Genomic DNA, 23,795 nt, shown 5'->3' on the forward strand with positions numbered 1-23,795 from the left:
TGAGGCAAGAAAAGCCCCCATGATGCAGATACCGTTATCTGACGCAGTCACACTACGGCACAGGAACGTGTTATCTGATTAGGTCATAACGCTTGAGATCTAATTAGACAAGCGACATTCCTCCAGCCCCTGATAAGGCATACGACGTTCTCATAACAAATCAAACCTATGACAACCTGGAAAATCCGTGCGGCCATTGTTTTGATTTCACAGAGAACTTCAGTAAAAGAATGTGCTAACGAGCAAGTCGTATGACATCTTTATTGACGTATCTATGTCCATCCTTACGTCAATCTCGGCACCTTTAAGGTATAAATATTGCCGATCTTGCCATATGCAAACACACGCGTGGTGACGAGACGGAGCAGCCATACTTGCCGAAGCCCAGAAGCAGAGCAGACCCCGCTGGCAGCAGCCCCGCCTTCCTGACGCGCTGAGAGACGCGCTGCTATCTCCTGCCGAGAGACCCAGCACCGGCGCTTTCGGGCAGCCCTCGCAGGCAGCCTGGAATATCGAGAGCAGAGAAAGAGATACCATTCCTCATTCATCCTAACTTCCAGGTACAGAACTGAATAACCCCTCACAGAGAATTCTTTAGTTATTCACTTGGCAAAAACAAACTTAACTTAAACTGTAACTTTCTATTCCCGCCCACGCATTAGACTTAGGTCAGGTACACGGGGTAGGCGTATTTAGAAACACCAGTTGAGTACGTTTAGTCAAATGTATATGTGTATGTAAATATATTTTAATCATTTTAAACATCATATGGCTCAGAAACCATATCAATGTTTTTACAGTATTATTTTATACTATTGCTTTTAATGTATGCACTTTACTTAACTATAAGTATTGCAATAATATCGATCCATTTCTCTTGTACGAGAAAAGAGACTGATCAATAAATAACACCTTTTTATTGAACACGCCCGTCTCTTCCTTTTCTCTACAATCTGATGAGACTAAGAATGCACGTACTGACTGAGTAAAATAATTGCCTTGTGCTCACACGACTCTGGAGATACACTCTTGATTAGGGGAGAGCAAAGTTGTCATGTTCTATGGTTGTCAGAAACTAAATCCCTTCTTGTCTAATCAGGGGAGTTAATTCTTTCCTGAACATTCGAGAAAGTTTCTAGCGAACTCTGAGCTACGCTGGCAAACCCAAAACTTAAGTCTAGTATCGACAGTAGTAGACCTAGTTAACGTCTGGCCTAGGCCTTTACTGCTGTAGGTATTATTCCAATGCGCAGAGCCTATTGGGAAGATAGGAACTACACTACAAGTCATATCGCTCTTTTTCGAAAATCTGACAGTTTCTATGTTTATTTATTTAGGACATAACTCTCAGTATAGTACACTTGTGAATCTTGATGTCCACTCTGGTAGCCGACATCTGATAACCAGATTGCTGATACTCTTAATAGAAGATTAGGTGAGTATATTTAGCGGCCATACCAGAATAAATGTAGAATTAAGACAATGCGACCTTGTCGCTTAAGAAAAAAAAACCCACCCCCACCCCCTTTATTAACCAACTAAATCATGGTAATATATGTCTTGATTTTATAACGAGATATCAGAAGACATACTGTTCCCTATAAATCAATTCGTCGGTAATAGGAACGGCCTTTAAGGCTAATCAGTTCAGATACTATCCACATTACAGGTTTTTAATACTTGGTATTGATAGTATACTAAACCTCCTCACCTACAAAGTTAGGGGCTGGCAACTGCTCAAATATATAAATATAAACTTTGTTCCATGAATAGTATATGCTGTGAATTAAATGGGAGATGAGAATGTTTTTATGTATAAAATGAGAGGGAAATGAAAATTTGTAATTCCTTCCATAACACTTGTCGAACACTAAAACGGTTTGAAAAAAAATTTGGGAATTAAAATGTTAATGTAATTAATTGATTGTATTTTATGTTAATTTATTTTTTGCAGATATGTTTATGTGGCTCCTGATGAAGACGTTGGTCTAAACGCCGAAACGCGCGTCAGAGAAAATACAAACTGCCACTTTTTAGTTAACTCCTTTTTCTCTTTTGGTTTACTGATTGTTTTAACATTCATGATTTGTGTGATACAATTTTATTGTCATTTGGTATTGATATGTTTATGTTTTTCTGCTAAAATTAATTGTGTATTATAACTATTGTCTATTTTGGTCACAATTGATTAAACCTGTGTAGTTATTATATGTTTTTTAATCCCTATCAAGAACACTAACAATAAATAAACGGAAATATATATTTTTTTAAATTGCGGTGTTTTGGTGTTCGATATATTAATGTCTCCCAGCTTCAACAATATTGTCATGATACTGTACACATGATTAATTTCCCTGTTCTTGAGATTATCATAATTTTAACAGGGGGTCCTTGTTGTTTACACTAATATAATGTTTCTGTAAAGTTAAAATATGTCTTACATATTGAAGAATGAGTGGATTTATAAGTGTCTGGATGAAGGATTTAGTAGGTGCATGACTGACTGTACGAGTGAGTGATTAAATGTGTCTCACTGAGTGCATGGGTTAGTGACTAAACTGTCTGAATGTGGGCAACAGTATGTCTGTTGTTCTGTAATCTGCTGCATGTGTTGATCATTAGCTATATGAGTAACTATATGGGTTATTGATTGGTTGCCCAAGTATTTGTATGGGAGACTGAGTGTGTGTGTGGGTGGCTGGGAGGTGTATGACTCTGTGCATACATGTGTGAGCAGTTGATTCACTAGATGTATGGGTCCAAAAGTGCATGTGGAAACAGCTGTATGGGCGGTTGACTGTGTGCATGAGTGTATTGGTGAGTGAATGGATATCTCAGTGCTACATGTCAAAGTAAGTACATATGTAAAACACAGTACATGTGAGAGTTGACATATATAAATAACTGTGCATAAGAGCCAGTGAATGTGTGAGTGGCTGTATGGATCATTGTGAACTTGTATCCAGGATTGTATAAGAGAGTAAATATTTGTTAGTATATGTTTGAATAAGTAAGGTGTGTATAACTGTATAGTTGAGAAAATGGAGGTGTGATTGATTCTTTGCATGACTGACTAGGTGTGTGTGTAACTTCATGGATGAGTGACAGTCTGTGATTGTCTGTTTACACTGAGTGTATCTAAGGTTATATTAGAGTCTGAAGAGGTTCATCGTATTATCACATGAATGATGTCATCAGTGATGTGATCAGTAATGTCAAATGAGATGTCATCAGTGATGTCATCAGTGATGTCATTTGAGATGTCGTCAGTGATGTCATCAGTGATGTCATTTGAGATGTCATCAGTGATGTCCTCAGTGATGTCACTGACCATGTCATGAATGAAGTAATATGTGACATGATCAGCAGTGGATTGCGGGTGCGCGATATATAGTTAGTGCAACTAACTATATATGCGAATTTCAATGGTTTTGTGTGAGTAAAATAAGGTTTTGTAAATGCTAATTCCTAACTATATATGGTGTATAACCTATGGTTTTTTCAGTGAATTTTCAAGGTTTTGTAAATGCTAATTCCTAACTATATATGGTCTATAACCTATGGTTTTTTCAGTGAATTTCAATGGTTTTTTAATAGCAAATATCAAAAGCTTTAAAATGTATTCTTCTTTAAATCGAAAAATATATTTTATATGATTTTAATACAATTTTTTTATGTATTTTTTTTTAATATTATTTTTTGTTTCGCTCCCGGTCCGCGAACCGGGTAGCTTCCCGTTAGCTCAATTTGCTGCCGCGACCCAGTCCGCGAACCGGTAAACGTTCCGTTTGCGCAACTGCCGCGTTAGAAAACAACATCGTGACGCGTCGCGTAACCGCGACGTATCGCGTTGTCGCGTAATGCGTCATATGACGCGCCGCGTTAGCGCACCCGGAAGTGCTCCGGTGCGCGAAGCGAGGCGCGAAGCGCAGCTTCCCGGAAGCGATCCGGGGCGCGGCGCGGAGCGCGTAACGTAAGCATAACAGGTCATGTGACTTGTTAATAAAACTTTTCATTGGTTCATTTCACTTTTGGTTTCCTAATGATGTAAGGCTAGGTCATGTGACCTAAAAATAACACTTTTCATTGGTTTAGAACTATTTTTTTCCCAAATGTTGAAAACCCCTCCTCGTTTCCTCACTCTGACTTTCAACTTTGTGAGAGGAAGACCTTTTTTGATTACTTAGAAATGGCAAGTCTTGTAGCTGCAGCTGGTGCACCCCCACCACCACCACCACCTCCTAGGAAGAGAGGACCACCTCCTCAGGTTATCGTTCAGCAAGAGGAGGAAGAAGAGGAAGAAGAGGAAGAGGAGCAAGAGAGGCAGTTTTTGCCTGAAGATCCTAGGAGGTCCCATGTCAAGGAAAATTTCATTTGGCAATTTTTCAAATATCCCCGGGGCCAAAAAAAGTAAATGCCCGCTATGTTACTTGCCTTATCTGCAAAAAAGATCTGTCCAGAGGGACAGATAAGAAATATAGCTATGGCAATTACACCATGCATCGCCATATGGAGAGGTGGCACCCTAATAATTATAGTGCTGCGCAGGTACGTGACCTGCAGGATAACCCCCCTCCTGTGGCCAGAACATCAAATGTAGAGGCAGTGACGGGACCAGAGGCGAGGGAGATGGTCCCAAAGATCCAGCTGAAGTTTGGGATTGTGAAGCATGTGTGCATTTTTTGCTGCCAATTGATTTGCTACAGGGAGAGTAGCATCACTTTAATCAACAGAGCTATCGACAATCATAATTGTCCAAAACGCCCCAGAAAATAAATTATCTTTTTTTTTGTTGCTCCTGTTGAGCCCTTTATAATGAATCATTTTCGTTTCTCCCCCCAAAAAAAAACAAAAAAATATAAAACCGTTCAAAAAATTAAAAAAAGTAAAAAAAAATCGGAAAAATAATAAAAAAAATATAAAACAACAAAAATAATTCAAAAAAAGTTCTTTTCAGAACTACCTCCCCTTTATAAAAAATTGCTAGAATGTTTAGCACTCTGGCAACCTCTATTTCTTTTGATTCGCTTCCCGGTTCGCGCGCCTGTACGCGAACCGGAAGCGAACCAGAAATGTATTTTTTTTTAAAAAACAGAAGAGTAAGTATAAGGGAAGGAAACAGAGAATAATGTTAAAAGAAAGACAGCTAGAGGGAGTAACACAGAGATACTGTTTAATAGATCTATTTACCGAAGAAAAGATGGAAGAGGGTATAATTGTGAAAAACAAAATAGATAAGGAAGTGAAAGAAAAAAAGGAGAGTAGAAGAATAATAAACAAGAGTTTCTTAGAGAATGTGTGTGAATGTTCAAAATAAGAAGAAAAACAGTAAAGGATGTGGAATGAGAGGTAGGGATAGAACCGGACTAAAAAGAACAATCCTGAGGGAAAGTGTTAAGAAAACAGTGAGCATAAGTAAATAGGAATAAAACAAGATGTATGATAGTGACTAAGGTTAAAACATGTGGAATAACAGAGAGAAAAAACAGAAAGCAGAAAAGAAGAAGTGACAGAAAAGGAATGATTGAAACAGCAAAGAAATGTAAATAACATAGGGGCATATTATCAACACAGGCGATAAAATTATCGCTGCTTTTATCGGCAGAAAACTGCCGCTAAAGCCGCTTTTGCGGCAGTTTTCTGCCGATAAAAGCAGCGATAATTTTATCGCCTGTGTTGATAATATGCCCCTTAGTGTGTTTGAACTACAGGGAAAAAGCATAATGAACAAGTAGTGAAAGAGTGATGAGTCAGAGATAGTGAGAGTGATAGAGACGGAGTGAGTGAACAGGAGTGAGGAACTATGAGAACAGAGGGACTGAGAAAAGGAGTGGAAGGAGTAGAGTAAGTAAGTAATAGAAAAAGGAATGAGGGAAGTAGCAAAGGCAGGAAACTGACGGTTAAAGAAATGAAGCAGTGGAACTAATAAAAGTTAAATGTGATAGAAATGTAACGAAAAGAGTACAAAACACTTACCTTATAATTGTCGTTAACTTAGTCACTTGTTATTTTTATACTTTCAATCTGTGAAAGAAACAACAAAAATTTGAAAAATATTAAAACATGTATTTAAAAATTAGAAAAGACAAGGGAAAAGATTGACAATCATCCAATTTTACAAAGAAATAAAGTTAGAGATAAACATGCAGAAAAAAAAGAGAAAGAAACGGTGATAGACAGTCAGAGACAAAAAGAAATTGAAATAGAGTAAATTACTAAGAGAAAAAAAGAAGATACTTTCAGTGACAGAAAAGAAGGATAGAAGAGAAAACTAAATTGAAGTTGTGTAAGCTACTAAAAGAAAGTGAGTAAGGTAAACTATATAAGGAAAGGGTGAATAAGGAAAAGAGAGTGAGGGAGAGAGGAGACAGAGGAAGTGAAGGAAAGAGTGTCAGATACAGACTGAGTGAGGCATCTACACAATGTGATTCATAATGTTAGGAAACACAGGTAATGTAATTGAAAAACGTTCAATTTTTTTTGCTCATTCCACAATCACATCACTTGTGTTTCCTTTGCTTAGTTATCTCATTATGCAGATGTAGTCTAGCATATGAAAGACTACGCAGAAGGTGAGCACTGTATGCAACAACTTTGACACTTACAGAAGCCTCAGCTTCTCCATGCCCCCTACACAGTCCTAAATATATACATTTTAAACTGACGGTATCTTGTTGCAGATGAAGTGAGGCCTATCTTGCAACATGGTGCATCTTTTGCACTGCTGCACGGCGGCGCAAAAGAGGCGCACGGCCATCATAAAACTGCCCCTAACATTTTAAATGATTGTTTCAGGATGCCGATAAGGTGTGGCCTATCCAGAGATTTGTTTGAGGTGAGGCCTATTCAGAGTTACAGATTAAATTTAGGCTTGTTGAAGAGTACAGAGGAGATAATACATGTGCAGGCCTACCAACGAAGTGAGTCATGTCCACTGCACTCTTGAACAAAGGCCAGACCTCCTCTGTCTCCCTGGACAGGCCTAAACCTCATCTGCACAATGTGATTCGTAATGTTAGGAAACACAGGTGATATAATTGAAAAACGTGCAAATATTTTTGCTCATTTAACAATCACATCACCTGTATTTCCTCAGCTTAGGTATCTCATTGTACAGATGTAGTCTAGCATATCCAAGAGTACGTAGAAGGTGAGGACTGTATGCAACAGAGCAATGTACATTACTCACCTCCCTTGACACTTACAGAAGCCTCAGTTTCTCCATGCCTCCTACACAGTTCTAAATGTATATCATAAATACAAAAAGTACAGAATTAATTATACATATTAAATGGTTTATTTTTGCTGTTCTCAGAATATATCAAATTTCACTAAAAACAGGTGACTTGAAGGTATTCATCACATAACAGCGGGGAAAAAAAACACAATCAAAATGATTGTGTTTAAAAAACCCATATAACATAACCAATCAGAAATCAGAACTCCTTAAAAGTAACTTACTTTCCATGACGTCGAAGGATGTCCTATGAACAGCTTATACTCCGTTTTGTAAGTCTCCTGAGGCAAAATAGCCGGGAGTGCTCGTTTTTAACAATTTCTGTGTCATTTGTGCTTAAATACTTGTGCTTTTAACTTACCTGGACTCCCACCGCTATTTTCACTTTGAGGGCGCCGTGCAGCGGATCAAATGCTCACGTGACCCCCTCCACTCGGACTGTTCCTCGCTCGGCCACGCCCACTTTGAGGCCACGCCCCCTTCCCGAGCCTTTATAAGCGCTGAGACGCTAGCGCTGGGGTGTTTGTAAGTCTCCTGAGGCAAAATAGCCGGTAGTGCTCGTTTTTAACAATTTCTGTGTCATTTGTGCTTAAATACTTGTGCTTTTAACTTACCTGGACTCCCACCGCTATTTTCACTTTGAGGGCGCCGTGCAGCGGATCAAACGCTCACGTGACCCCCTCCACTCGGCCTGTTCCTCGCTCGGCCACGCCCACTTTGAGGCCACGCCCCCTTCCCGCCCTTAGATCCCCTATATCAAATGTGCCATCCTAGGGAGCGCAGCGGACGTGCGCAGCGGGCGCGCCATTTGCGCGCCGAAGGCGCGCCTAAGGCAAGCCCATCTGCGCCCGTCCGCGGCCGGACGGGGCCTGGGGCACGACCCCTTGCCCAACATACCTCTTATTCATCTAAGGAGCTTACCACCCTCCAAGGAGACTGGCCTCTTCCAGAAACCATACAAAGGCACATTGCTTCTTTAGGTCTCGGCCACTCCTCCACTTCCAGATCACCTTCCGTCCGAACGACCCCTCCACCGCGGAACCCGCCCCTGCCTGACCCTCCCTTCTCTCCTCCACCATTATCTATTCTGTCACTTAATACAAGGTCAGCGGTCAAGCACCATCATGAGTTGTTCACCCTGCTTGACACCGAGAAGCCTGACCTGCTGCTATTAACCGAAACCTGGTTCTGTGATTCCTCCCTTCCTGTTCTCCTGGCTACCCTCCCCCCCTCCTACGTTGCCTTACGCGCCGATCGTCCGGCGGGCAGGGCCGGCGGCGGCGTGGCGCTAATCGCCCGGTCAGAATTACACTTTCAAATCCTTTCCTATTCTCCCGTCGCCTCCACTGAATTTCTTGTGGCTCGTTCCTTATCTTTTTCTCCCCCCATCACCTGTCTTCTCATGTACCGTCCACCCCAGTCTTCTCCTTTATTCCTGCCGGCATTTCAAGACCTGTTGGCCAATTTGGTGGTCAACTACGCCTCGGTCTTGGTGCTAGGCGACTTCAATTACTGGCCTTCGGACCCCTCTGAGTGCACCGCTTCCAAAGAGTTCACCGAATCTCTTTCCTCTCTGAACTTTGTCCCGCACATAACTGTCCCCACCCACTCCCACGGCCACGCTCTGGACCAGGTTTGGTCCCTTAACCTCCAACTATCCCCGGTGACTGTATCCCCCTGCTGTTGGTCTGACCATGCCCTTATTTCCTTTTCTATCCTTCACCACTGTACACCTCAAGTCTCACACGCCAGAAACACTTGGGCGCGGAATTGGAACAGAGTTGACCTTTCTTCCTTGTCTTCCCTGCTTCGTAATTCCACTCCGACTCTCTCCGGTCTCCCCTCCCATTCTCAAGCCAATGCCATTAAGACCTGGCTGAATACAGGCTGCAACTCCATGGCCCCTTTGCGTCGCATCTCCATCCGACGACCAAAGGACTCCAATAGATGGTTTAACGACCACCTAAAAGAGCTAAAACTATCTGCCCGACAGGCGGAGAGACAGTGGAGAAGTAACTATTCCCCCGCATTAAAAACCCTCTATCTCCAATCACTTGCCAAATACAAAACTGCTATTCTCTCGGCCAAAACCACCTATTTCTCTTCAAAAATTGAGGCAGCGGAAAATAAATCCAGAGAAATATTCAGCATAGTAAACAACTTGGCCTACTCCGATAGAGCTTCATCGCAAATCCCTCCATCCCAGTCATTATGCGATCAGCTCAATACTTACTTTGTAGACAAAATCATTACCATCAAGGCTAACATTCCCCCCCCCTCACTTACTTTTGTGGATCCCTCCTCCCCCACTGTCCTCAATCACCTTACCTCTATCCCTCCTCTCACTGAGGCCTCATTCCGCGATATACTCCCCAAAGTCAAGTCGGGCTCCCCGGCAGACACTTGTCCGGCCCGTATCTTGCAATATATTTACTCCTCCTGCCCTGAAGTCCCCATCACCTTTCTTAACAACTCTCTTGCACAGGGAGTAGTGACCCCGGCACTCAAAACAGCCTTTATAGTGCCCATCCTGAAAAAACCCGGCGCTGACCCTACCATCTCAGCCAACTACCGCCCTATCTCCCTGTTGCCCTACCTGGGTAAGGTGCTGGAACGCCATGCCACCGCGGTCCTCAGCGCCCACGTAGAGACCAACGGTGGGTTGGCTTCCCGCCAGGCCGGCTTCCGCCCCAGGCACTCGACCGAATCAGTCGTGGTGTCGGTCCTGGACACCCTCAGGAAGGGTATGGACAACAACAAACACCAGGCGCTGGTGCTTCTCGATCTCTCTGCCGCCTTTGACACGGTCGACCATACCATCTTATTGTCCCGTGTCAGGGCGGCAGGAATCGAGGGCTCAGCCCTGATCTGGCTGTCCTCATTCCTGAGGGACCGCACTCAGGCGGTTCGGTTAGGTGACTTCACGTCCACTCCACTCCCTGTCACTTGTGGTGTGCCCCAGGGATCTTCTCTTTCTCCTTTGTTGTTTAACCTTTACATCTCCCCCCTTATCTTTGCTCTTCAGCAGCTGGAGGTCACCGTGTATAACTACGCTGATGACCTCCAGCTCATCTTCGATCTCTCTACTTCCCCTTCTTCTGTCTCTAATTTTCAGTCTACCATGACTTTCATCAGGGACTGGATGAACCACAACCATCTGAAATTGAACCCGGATAAAACCGAGCTGGTTCTTACCGGTGGTTCGTCCAGTCCCTGGAATTCCCACTTCTGGCCCCCCTCTCTCGGTCCCTCCCCCTCTCCTTCACCTACAGTTAAAACATTGGGGGTCAAAATCAACAACCAGCTCACCCTCCACTCACAAATCAGCACCGTTGTATCCTCTTGTTTTCTCACCCTTCGCACTATCCGCTCTGTTTCCCGCTTCTTCTCCCCACAGGCACTTAAGTTGATCATGGCCGCACTGGTGATCTCGAGGCTAGAATATGCCAATGCCATCTACAACGGCATCCCAGCATATAGCCTGCGGAGACTCCAGTTGGTTCAGAACCAGGCGGCCCGCCTGGTCTATGGTCTCCCACGGTACCATCACTCCACACCCCTCCTCAAAGAGCTTCACTGGCTCCCGGTTAAAGAACGTTCCCTGTTTAAGACCGGCTGTATGGTCTTTCAGGCCCGACAAGGCACTGCCCCTGCCTTCATTGCCTCGTTACTAAAGGAATACGTCCCCACTAGAGAGCTTCGTTCTTCCTCAAAATCCCTCCTTCAAACCCCACGTTTCAAACGTAAAAAGTGGGGCGGAACCAATTTTGCTACTCTTGCCCCCACTTTTTGGAATTCCCTCCCCGATTATCTCCGTTATGCAACCCATTATCTTTCTTTCCGCAAAGACCTAAAAACCTTTCTTTTCATACAAGCCTTCCCTGCATAATGCCCCTCTTTACCCTAGACAGGTTTTATTTTCCTCTGGTGTCGAACGAACCACTAGCGCCAAGAAACCGTATGGTGCACGCTGCGCTTTATAAATGTTTTAAATTAGAAATTAGAAATTAGAAATTAGTGCATTTTTTGCTGCCAATTGATTTGCTACAGGGAGAGTAGCATCACTTTAATCAACAGAGCTATCGACAATCATAATTGTCCAAAACGCCCCAGAAAATAAATTATCTTTTTTTTTGTTGCTCCTGTTGAGCCCTTTATAATGAATCATTTTCGTTTCTCCCCCCAAAAAAAAACAAAAAAATATAAAACCGTTCAAAAAATTAAAAAAAGTAAAAAAAAATCAGAAAAATAATAAAAAAAATATAAAACAACAAAAATAATTAAAAAAAAGTTCTTTTCAGAACTACCTCCCCTTTATAAAAAATTGCTAGAATGTTTAGCACTCTGGCAACCTCTATTTCTTTTGATTCGCTTCCCGGTTCGCGCGCCTGTACGCGAACCGGAAGCGAACCAGAAATGTATTTTTTTTTAAAAAACAGAAGAGTAAGTATAAGGGAAGGAAACAGAGAATAATGTTAAAAGAAAGACAGCTAGAGGGAGTAACACAGAGATACTGTTTAATAGATCTATTTACCGAAGAAAAGATGGAAGAGGGTATAATTGTGAAAAACAAAATAGATAAGGAAGTGAAAGAAAAAAAGGAGAGTAGAAGAATAATAAACAAGAGTTTCTTAGAGAATGTGTGTGAATGTTCAAAATAAGAAGAAAAACAGTAAAGGATGTGGAATGAGAGGTAGGGATAGAACCGGACTAAAAAGAACAATCCTGAGGGAAAGTGTTAAGAAAACAGTGAGCATAAGTAAATAGGAATAAAACAAGATGTATGATAGTGACTAAGGTTAAAACATGTGGAATAACAGAGAGAAAAAACAGAAAGCAGAAAAGAAGAAGTGACAGAAAAGGAATGATTGAAACAGCAAAGAAATGTAAATAACATAGGGGCATATTATCAACACAGGCGATAAAATTATCGCTGCTTTTATCGGCAGAAAACTGCCGCTAAAGCCGCTTTTGCGGCAGAAAACTGCCGCTAAAGCCGCTTTTGCGGCAGTTTTCTGCCGATAAAAGCAGCGATAATTTTATCGCCTGTGTTGATAATATGCCCCTTAGTGTGTTTGAACTACAGGGAAAAAGCATAATGAACAAGTAGTGAAAGAGTGATGAGTCAGAGATAGTGAGAGTGATAGAGACGGAGTGAGTGAACAGGAGTGAGGAACTATGAGAACAGAGGGACTGAGAAAAGGAGTGGAAGGAGTAGAGTAAGTAAGTAATAGAAAAAGGAATGAGGGAAGTAGCAAAGGCAGGAAACTGACGGTTAAAGAAATGAAGCAGTGGAACTAATAAAAGTTAAATGTGATAGAAATGTAACGAAAAGAGTACAAAACACTTACCTTATAATTGTCGTTAACTTAGTCACTTGTTATTTTTATACTTTCAATCTGTGAAAGAAACAACAAAAATTTGAAAAATATTAAAACATGTATTTAAAAATTAGAAAAGACAAGGGAAAAGATTGACAATCATCCAATTTTACAAAGAAATAAAGTTAGAGATAAACATGCAGAAAAAAAAGAGAAAGAAACGGTGATAGACAGTCAGAGACAAAAAGAAATTGAAATAGAGTAAATTACTAAGAGAAAAAAAAGAAGATACTTTCAGTGACAGAAAAGAAGGATAGAAGAGAAAACTAAATTGAAGTTGTGTAAGCTACTAAAAGAAAGTGAGTAAGGTAAACTATATAAGGAAAGGGTGAATAAGGAAAAGAGAGTGAGGGAGAGAGGAGACAGAGGAAGTGAAGGAAAGAGTGTCAGATACAGACTGAGTGAGGCATCTACACAATGTGATTCATAATGTTAGGAAACACAGGTAATGTAATTGAAAAACGTTCAATTTTTTTTGCTCATTCCACAATCACATCACTTGTGTTTCCTTTGCTTAGTTATCTCATTGTGCAGATGTAGTCTAGCATATGAAAGACTACGCAGAAGGTGAGCACTGTATGCAACAACTTTGACACTTACAGAAGCCTCAGCTTCTCCATGCCCCCTACACAGTCCTAAATATATACATTTTAAACTGACGGTATCTTGTTGCAGATGAAGTGAGGCCTATCTTGCAACATGGTGCATCTTTTGCACTGCTGCACGGCGGCGCAAAAGAGGCGCACGGCCATCATAAAACTGCCCCTAACATTTTAAATGATTGTTTCAGGATGCCGATAAGGTGTGGCCTATCCAGAGATTTGTTTGAGGTGAGGCCTATTCAGAGTTACAGATTAAATTTAGGCTTGTTGAAGAGTACAGAGGAGATAATACATGTGCAGGCCTACCAACGAAGTGAGTCATGTCCACTGCACTCTTGAACAAAGGCCAGACCTCCTCTGTCTCCCTGGACAGGCCTAAACCTCATCTGCACAATGTGATTCGTAATGTTAGGAAACACAGGTGATATAATTGAAAAACGTGCAAATATTTTTGCTCATTTAACAATCACATCACCTGTATTTCCTCAGCTTAGGTATCTCATTGTACAGATGTAGTCTAGCATATCCAAGAGTACGTAGAAGGTGAGGACTGTATGCAACAGAGCAATGTACATTACTCACCTCCCTTGACACTTACAGAAGCCTCAGTTTCTCCATGCCTCCTACACAGTTCTAAATGTATATCATAAATACAAAAAGTACAGAATTAATTATACATATTAAATGGTTTATTTTTGCTGTTCTCAGAATATATCAAATTTCACTAAAAACAGGTGACTTGAAGGTATTCATCACATAACAGCGGGGAAAAAAAACACAATCAAAATGATTGTGTTTAAAAAAAACATATAACATAACCAATCAGAAATCAGAACTCCTTAAAAGTAACTTACTTTCCATGACGTCGAAGGATGTCCTATGAACAGCTTATACTCTGTTGTGCTGTTATTATTTTCAGCCCGCCACTTTCTGAAAGAAAAGCTCCATCGTTTTGACAAATATGTTACATACAATAAATGACTTCTCGCTCTCTACCGCACTTCTTCTCAAGGCCAAATCGTGTAAGAGCCATTTATAACTCTTGGAATTCTTCTAAGCAAATCCCGTCATTTTCTTTTTCCGCAACTTTCAGAAAGAAAACGTTCAAGATCACTTTTACAATCCTGTACTAGTAATATTTTACCCTTCTTGCTCACTCATGTTCCACATTTCCTATGACACTGATACTGCTTACTATGAAGCACACTTACACTACCTCTATGACTACTACAATTATTTAATTCTCTACATCACTTTTAATCACAGCAATTTAAAACAGTACATTAAATTATATAAACTCCTAGAATCATTATAGGCCAGATACCTACCCAAAATTCTTTCTTCTGAAAACAGAAAGTAAGAATATTTTTAAGTCAAAAGGCAACATTGTTTCATAGTCAAATGTGAATCATTTCCGAAACATCAGCTTTTTTTACATTTTCAATAAGCTGTGTAATAAGTGGATGTTGTCAAAGTACCATCATGTCATATAATAGCTGCAGTTAGAAATGTTCTTCCTAAAATCAACGACTGTGTAGCCACAACATTTGTAATTAAAGTTGAAAACTTACTTTCATCAGGTTTATATAGTTGGAATTTTTAAATGACATTATAACCAAAAGTTTGTTCAAAAAATGTGGACAGCATTGCAGACTTACATTACCTCTACTCCATGTTTTGATTGCCTGCTTGAATTAGCTTATTAAAAGAAACAGTTTTTCTGAACTCATTCAAAGGGCAGTTATTTTTCCATGACGTCAAGTGTTATGGTAAGAATACCGTTTGCTTTGGGAAATACTCTGTTGTCCTTTAACTAATCCGTGCCCACCACTTTCTGTAAGAAAACCTTCTTTTTTTTCATGAACTACTTAAAACTCAAAAATAACTTTTTACTCTGTACTACACTTATCCTCAAGGCCAAATAGTGTAGGAGCCATTAAAACCTCTTGAAATTCCTCAGAGCAAATCCCGAGATTCTTTCTCTAAAATTTTGGTTGTAAAAACACCAGGTAAGAATTTTTAAGGTCAAAAGGCAATTTTTTTTTAAAAGTTAAAACAGAATCATTGCAGAATGACCAGCTGTTTCTAGACTTCAAATAAGCTGTGTAATGTCCTGATGTTGTTGAAGGACCGTCATGATATATAATTGCTGCAGTTACAAAAGTCCTTCCTGATATTGACAACTGCAAAGCCACAACATTTTTTATTAAAGTTGTCAATTTTGTTCCATCAGGCCTACATCGTTGGAACATTAAAATGACATACTGGCCATATGTTCGTATAAATAATGTGGACAACATTGCAGACTTACATTGGCTACACTCCATGTTGTGATCAGCTGCTTTTACTAGCTTATTAAAGGACACTGATTTACTGTCTGGCAAAGTTAAATATATAAATCTTTCTGAGTCTACACCAGTAGTACTTGATACCCTACAGTTCTCGCAGTCATGCTGCCATTGATAAGAAAGGCCAAACAGATGATCTACATCTACACCTTCATCTTGCAATACATCAAGCATATACATTAAAAACTCCTGACAATCTTGCTGAATATTTTGAGAGAATTGCGTTTGACCTGAACATTTGTCTAACAGATTTCGAATTTCAGACACACTTTCTATTTTTGTTCTATCAGTGCTACATTTCTCTAACACAGAATTCAACAAACTGCAAAATCTTTGATCCGAATTGACCACAATCTCTTCTTTTAAAGTTTCTAGAGAAAAGACAACATTAACCACTACATTAGCATAGCAGTTGACACCAGAACTATTTTCAAATTGAAAACCAACAACATCTTCAACAGAATCCATTTTTTTTCTGCTTATAATTTTGGGTTCATCGACTTTTCGTCTTTTTGCTACAACCTCCCTACTATTGGTCACATTTCTTCATTTCCGGCCTACCACACGTTTCTCAAACAAAGGATATTGAGGCAAATGTGGCGCATACTCTCTTCTTAACCTATTGTATTCCTTAACACAATCTAGATCCGCACAAATGTTTGTGACATCACACTCAATCAAGTACAATCCCGATAAAGTTCTGACTCGTGACAATGCCACATATGCCATACCCTCCTTGAACACAGAACTGCCAATATTCACCAATGCACTGTCTACACTTAAACCTTGCGATTTATGGATTGTCACTGCACATGCCAAGCAAACAGGAAACTGCTTACGGCGAACATATAAGTCTTTTACAAGCAAAAACCTAGCAGAGCAACGACCAATTAGCTGTACTTCCTCAATGCCATCAAATTTAATTTTTAAAAATTCAATTCCATCTCTATTTCTGTATTTCACAAAATCAACAACATTACCCATTGATCCATTTACCAGACCTCTTTCAACATGTAAATTCCTTCTTAAAATTATACGGCAATTTCAGCACACATTCAGAGTCTTTTCAAAACCAGCAGTTTTAGATATAGTCTTCTCTAATGAATCCAATTTTGATTTCAAATTCTCAGACAAAATAATTGTTGCTCCCATATGCTCTATTCTGTCAATAGCTTCCAGTTTCACAATCTCTTAGTTTTCTAAATTCAACTTTTTATTGTTGAAGATGGCACATTCTGCAAGAGTTGGCATCAAACATTCCAGATTTCTTCTCAGTAATTTTCCGAAAAATATTCTCAGGCAGAACGTCTTCTTCTGGATACAAATTTGACAGTAATCGTGCACGTAAAGCTTCTTTCCCATGCTCGGTCACTTTTCCGATTCTAACAACTTGTAGAATATTCTTATAATCTTCATCCTTCGCTTGACGCATATTTTCACGCAGTTCAGCATAATTGAAGTTTAACCATATATTGACGTTGCCAATGCTCCCTAGGCACTTCCTGGTATCTTCATGCATGAGCATTTTGAACACAGGTTGTCCTTTCACTGGTGTCAGCTGCAGAAGATCACCGAAAACAATGATGTGTTTGCCACCAAATAACACATCATACTCTGTTTTGAGAACTTCTTGCATTCTCAAATGCACAAAGGCAAGCATGACATTGGAAACCATGCTTACTTCGTCAATGATAAGAAGTTTCATTTTCCTCAAGACTCTGGAAACTTCACAACAAGCATCTCCAGATAACTTGTGGTATTGTAATTTGTTATCATGCTCCACTGGCAGCATCAGTAGACGATGCAAAGTAATACCTTTAATGTTATGTGCTGCCAGTCCAGTTGGAGCAGTGACAACACAAGACAGCGATGACTCAGTCCTTTTCTGCAAATAACATGAAATTGCTTTAATGAGGAAACTTTTTCCAGTTCCCGCTTCTCCACTCACGTACAGTCGGACAGGCTTCAACAACGTACATGAGCACTCTTTCTTCTCATGACTTAATCCATGATCAATTTGGTTGGTAACTTCGTCATATATTTTCCTCTGCTCAACGTTGAGTTGTCTTTCCAAGTCTTCTAAGTTAACCGCATCCTCCTGAGCATGTGCCATGGCTCTTTCCACTTCAATCATGGCAGTGGCAGCTTCATTTTCGATAACTGGTCCTCGTAGTGGATCCTGACTCAATGAAACAGAACTCTGACTGTCCTGAGAACTGTCTCTAGCAATCTCGGCTGCAATCGTTGCTTCCTGCTCGATTTCCACATTCAACATTTCTAGATATTTGGGAAAAACAGGACATTCTATGGTCTCCTTGGCGGCATTGAAGGAGTCTTCGTAACAGAGGAAATCTCCAAGCAGTTCCTCTTCTGCACGCCAAGGCTTGAAAAGTTGCAAAAGTGCTAAATAGAAAAACTCTTTTCTTTCAGGAGATTCGCCACTCAATTTTCGATGGTTTACCAAGTGGCATTTTCTTTGCTTGACCAGACATTCCTCACTTCCAATTACAGCATACACTCCTTTATCAATATCTTCTTTGATGTTCCTCTTGAATATGTAATTTTGTAGAACCTCATACAGACAAACATTCTCGAGGTGACTGCTTCTATTTGGATAATATGTATCCAACATGTTGGTCTTCAAAATATCGGTACTGTTTGGCTCCTTTTCCGCCAAATACTCAATTTCCTGCACAGGTTTCAGAACTCGATTACGCGTTGCAGCAAGACCAAGACTCGCCCAAATGATACTCCTAGATTTGGCATAGAGACTTGCTGAAGACAACCGGTCAGAACATTTGTAAGCTCCGATTTCTCGATGCGACAACATCTTCAGACTGAAACTGTACAACTTGTTACTGAGGCTCTTTTCATGGGAAATGTCCTTCCACATATCCTTCAATTCTGTCTTTTCTTTTTTGGTGATGTAAGATGTCACATACCGAGCCACAGCCATACAGTTATCAGCCACAAACTGAATATCCATGTTAGCATTCCACAAGGACAAAATCACTGGGTTGTAGTCGTTGATGTACTTGGACTCTTCGTTCCTTTTCAAATTGTATGTATTTTTGGGTGATTTCCTCGTCACATTATGTCGCAGCGAAGACATCAAACTGTTCACTCTTCCTTTAGAAATCACCGGTCGTGGAAAGGCGAAACGACATTTTGTGTAGAACTTGTCCTTGTTTCTGAATTTACGACGACAGTACTTTCCACAACGATGGCTTTGGAAGCGTAAAACTTGTTCTCTTAGGCTTTTGTCTTCCTTTGTGTTTGGAACAGCACATGTAGAATACTGTTCTATGAAACTCATCACTAAGTCATCCGGATCTGTTCCAAATTTGGGTGCATCTTTGATCCATAGCAGCATATGTATATGAGGAGCACCTCTTGCTTGGTACTCCTTTCTCCAGAAGAAATCCAACACCTCTCCAAGAGGTGGATTCTTCTTGTTCATGATGAAAGACATCATAGCTTCAAATCTATGATTGAAGTACCTGCATACATTCACTGGATCCAAAGAGCACAGTTCTCCGGGTGTCTTGAATTCGATATTTTCAATGTTTCCATTTGCCTCTCGTAGAAATTCAAGTAAGTCTTCCCAGCCATACTCGGCACAGCTGAGAGTGAGGAACCATGTGGGAGTTTCTAAGTTCCTCAGCATACATTTTAAATCACCATGACGACGGTACCAGTACTCATTAGTACCACGCTGACACGCCATGAGATTAATCAGGTGAGAATCCAAAATACTGTCTTGCACATTGACTTTATCCATAAAGTCCCTTGCCGAGATATTTTGCATCTGTACACCACTTTTCAAAATGTGGTTCACTGCATATGACAGTCCAGACAGATCACTTTCAAACAGTAGATGAAACAAATAGGGAATGCATTGACGAAACCTAGGATCTTCTGCATACAATCGTAAAGTCCGGTATTCAGAAGCAGGAATTTGATGAGGTCGCTCATCATATCTTCCTCCTTGACCTGTTGGAAATAGCTGTGGGAAACACCGAGCTTCCAAACTTTCCTCCCAAACACTAATGGGACTCCCTTTGGCTTGTTTCATTTGAAACAACTCAATAGCATTCCCTATGACTTCCTTGGAATGCAAAGGATGAACACTATAATGTTCATATATTTCTTCATTTTTAGAGGCTTCTACTTTCTCAATTTGTCCAGCACACAAATCGCTGTCCTCTTCTTCACTTACTTCCTCTTCTGCAACACATACATTCTTATAGTGCTGATTGTTTTTCATCAAATACAATGTTGCCTTTTTGACTTTCCTAACATCCACTAAATCTTGCCAAATTTTCTTACTCTTTGTCGGAACCCCGTTAACTAAGATAACCAGAGGTTCCTCTTCCACTTTCTCTACTCCAATTGTATTAATGTTTTTCTTCAAATCTAGAGGCACATAAACAACTCTTCCCTTTAATCCTCTCTGTAAATCTGATGGAGGCAATTTCCCAGGCTTTGGCTCCATTCGTACAATAGCCTGAAAGGGATGGACACTTTGAATCAAAATAGATTCATAAGTATTTAAATCCTTCAATTCAGAAGGAATGTCAACCAATTCCAGATTATTATGAACCGCTCTAGCAGGCATCCGGTTTTGATTTAATTTGCAACAACAATAAGTACACACACGTTGATCCGATCCCAAATCAAAAAATTTTCTACCATCAAGTATGTTGCGAAATCCTTCCATTCACTATTATTTTCCCTTTTACTTTTTGCATATAAATCCACTAACTTAGTCTGATTCTTATAATAAGTGTGTCGACAACACACACAAGTGAAATTAGGCCTCTCACTTGATTTCACCTGAAACGTGGCAATTTCCTTCTGAAAATTATCTGTACTGGAAATCTGTACACTCTCTTCCACATTACCTTCTTCTTCTGGGTTAATTTCAACATTCTCCTCTTTACTTGCAAAGTAACAAAACTCAAATTCTGCAAAAATATTCTTCACATCTACTTCTGAACCATGCAAAAGAGCAGTGCATAATTGTTTAAGCATAATTGCTGGACTCTTAGCATAATACAACATTCTAACACATTTCCTCACTTTATTATGATGCACTGCTAGCATCCTGAAATGATGAAAAACACTCTGGCATACTCTCCTGGAAAGACAAGCCAATGAATGACCATGCAAACCTGTCACTTCTCTCACTCTGCAAGGATCTAATTCGTGCAACAACTTCATTTTCTGTTTCAACTTTTCTTATTAAATGTCCGTAGAAAATCACAAAGCAAATTGATGGAATCCTGTCGCACACTGCAAATACTACTACACTTCCAGGTATACACTGGTCCCTTAGGACGTTTTCCTAAAACCTCTTTACCTAACACCTCTTCTGCCTCTGTTGTCACAAGTTTTTCTTTTTCAACTGGACAACCATCTTTCACCTCATAAGCTCGACCACTGGTGTCAACTGCATGCACCAAATCATTATCCTGGAAATAACTCTCCTCATTAAAAAATGCCTCACAACTTGAACTATGCATCCATTCTCCTGAAAAAACTTCACAAAAATTACTACGATTAACTGTTCTTTTCCATCTACTATTTAATTTGAAATCATAAATTACCTTGTTTAGTTTCCTAATTCTATTGATTATCAAAATAAATAACTTTCGCTTAATTTCGAATGCCTGATCAATAATTTTCTCAATATTTTTCTTTCTTATATAAAAAGCCACTTTCTGTTGACCTTTCTTAATATTTTTTAACAAATTGCCAATTATCCTGTTGCGGAACATTCGTCTACGAATGTCCCTAAACTGATTTTTCCTTCTACTAACATGCACAGAGTTATCTCCTGCTCTAGCAGTAAAATTTTTGATTGGCCTTTCCTTTCCGTTTAAATTGGCTCTCTTTTTCTGGACTAAAACATGTTCTGTAGTGATACTTTTTTTTCTGCAAATGTTTCTTAGGAATGATTTCGTTGTCTTACCCGGAGCTTTCTTGGTGACTTGACGAGTTTTTATTGTAGAGGACTTCTGCAAGCATGTAGTAAGCTGCTGTCTTTGACGTTTTGTAGCCTTTCTCCTTCTTTGCTTCGATGGCATTGTGTAATTTTGAAATGATCTGCAGTTGAATCTATGGTAAAATATAATAAAAATGTTATTAACCACTATTACCAAACAGTAAATCAATAACAGTTGTCAAAAAATTAACATACTAGTTGTCAATTCTACATACAATCATTTTTAGTGCATTGGCAAATTTAAAACTCACAAATAGTAGCAAAGAAATGGAATGCTTCTACATTTGACCTGTGCTCTTTTATATGTGAATCTGAACTAATTTTATTAGCATATTTCACTATTTTATTAAAGACACTTCACACAAGCTGTTTTTGAAGTTGTATTTAATTTTAAATAAAACGGTTAACATGGTTACTTTTCATTTCCAGTAACTTTTAAAAATAAGTCTTTATAGTTCCATAGGCTCGAGCAGGTCAGCTTCCCACCCTATGTCATACAATTCTGACAAATCGGCATCCTCATCATATTCTTCTTCATCCACAGGATTTAAATCATCCAAGGGATCTACTTCCACTGATGTTTCAATGACAAGTTCAATGATAAGATCGAGATCAACAGATTGCTCATTATCACTCATGCTTGATGTTGTCGTTATCTTTAAAGAAAGAGAACAACAATGAGATGTTGCAGAGTAAGAGACAAATCTCAGAGACTATAATAGTAAAATTGTTTAACAAGAGTAACATTTTGCAGATATTATTTAACCATGTCCAGCGATGCTGAGGAGGTGAGGCCTATGTCCAAGTTTTCAGTGAACAGGACTCATCTCTTCTTAACCTTGGATAAGCCTCACCGACTCTGTGTCCCCTGCTCATACTTAAATGTAAAGGGGCAGATTTATGTTAACTGGCGCATCCCCAGGGATGCACCAGTTAACGTTCGCCGCTGCTCTGCCACCCATGATGTGCCGCATTTACAATGCGGTGCACCATTGAGCAAAAACAGCACAGATGCGTCACGCATCTGAGCCACAAAAACGGCGCATTGCAGGAATCACTTCGTAAGCGCGACATGTCTACTGCAATGCACAGGGGCAAGCCACACATTGCATGGTGCGTCACTCCTTATGCCTGTTTCAAACAGGCGTGAGGATTTGATTCAGCAATGCCATAAAGCTGACTCAGTGAAATCTTGTAAATTTCACTGGTTACTTTTAAAGGGCTTTCATGCAAGTGAATGCCCACCCTGCAACAAAACGCCCACATGAAACCTGACGCAGGTTTCATGTGGCACAGGACTTTACAGCGTGACACATCTGCCTAGATGCATCAAGTTGTAAATATGTCGCAACATAGCGCATCTTTTGCGCCGCTGTGCGTCACAAAAGTGACGCACAGCGGCTGCAAAAGAGGCGAACACCCATCATAAATCTGCCCCTAACATTTTAAATGATTGATTCAGGATGCCGATAAGGTGTGGCCTATCCAGAGGTTTGTTTGAGGTGAGGCCTACTCAGGGTTGCAGATGAAATTTAGGCTTGTTGAAGAGTACAGAAGAGATAGTACATGTGCAGGCCTACCAATTAAGTGAGTCATGTGCACTGCACTCTTGAACAAAGGCCAGACCTCCTCTGTGTCCCTGGACAGGCCTAAACCTCATCTGCACAATGTGATTCGTAATATTAGGAAACACAGGTGATGTAATTGAAAAACGTGCAATTTCTTTTGCTCATTTCACAATCACATCACCTGTGTTTCCTTTGCTTAGGTATCTAATTGTGCAGATGTAGTCTAGCATATGAAAGAGTACGTAGAAGGTGAGCACTGTATGCAACAACTTTGACACTTACAGAAACCTCAGCTTCTCCATGCCCCCTACACTGTCCTAAATGTATACAGTTTAAACTGACGGTATCTTGTTGCAGATTAAGTGAGGCCTATCTTGCAACATGGTGCATCTTTTCCACCACTGCTGCTTCACAAAAGTGATGCTACAGCGGCGCAAAAGAGGCACACGGCCATCATAAATCTGCCCCCAACATTTTAAATGAATGATTCAGGATGCCGATAAGGTGTGGCCTATCCAGAGGTTTGTTTGAGGTGAGTCCTACTCAGGGTTGCAGATGAAATTTAGAAATAAATAAATATATTTATTCAACACATTCATGGGGAAGTGACTTAAAATGCCCTAACACACATGAAAGCGTATTTTTAAGGCCC

The sequence above is a fragment of the Lissotriton helveticus genome, chromosome 7 (assembly GCF_964261635.1).
Source record: "Lissotriton helveticus chromosome 7, aLisHel1.1, whole genome shotgun sequence".
In the NCBI taxonomy this organism is placed as follows: domain Eukaryota; kingdom Metazoa; phylum Chordata; class Amphibia; order Caudata; family Salamandridae; genus Lissotriton; species Lissotriton helveticus.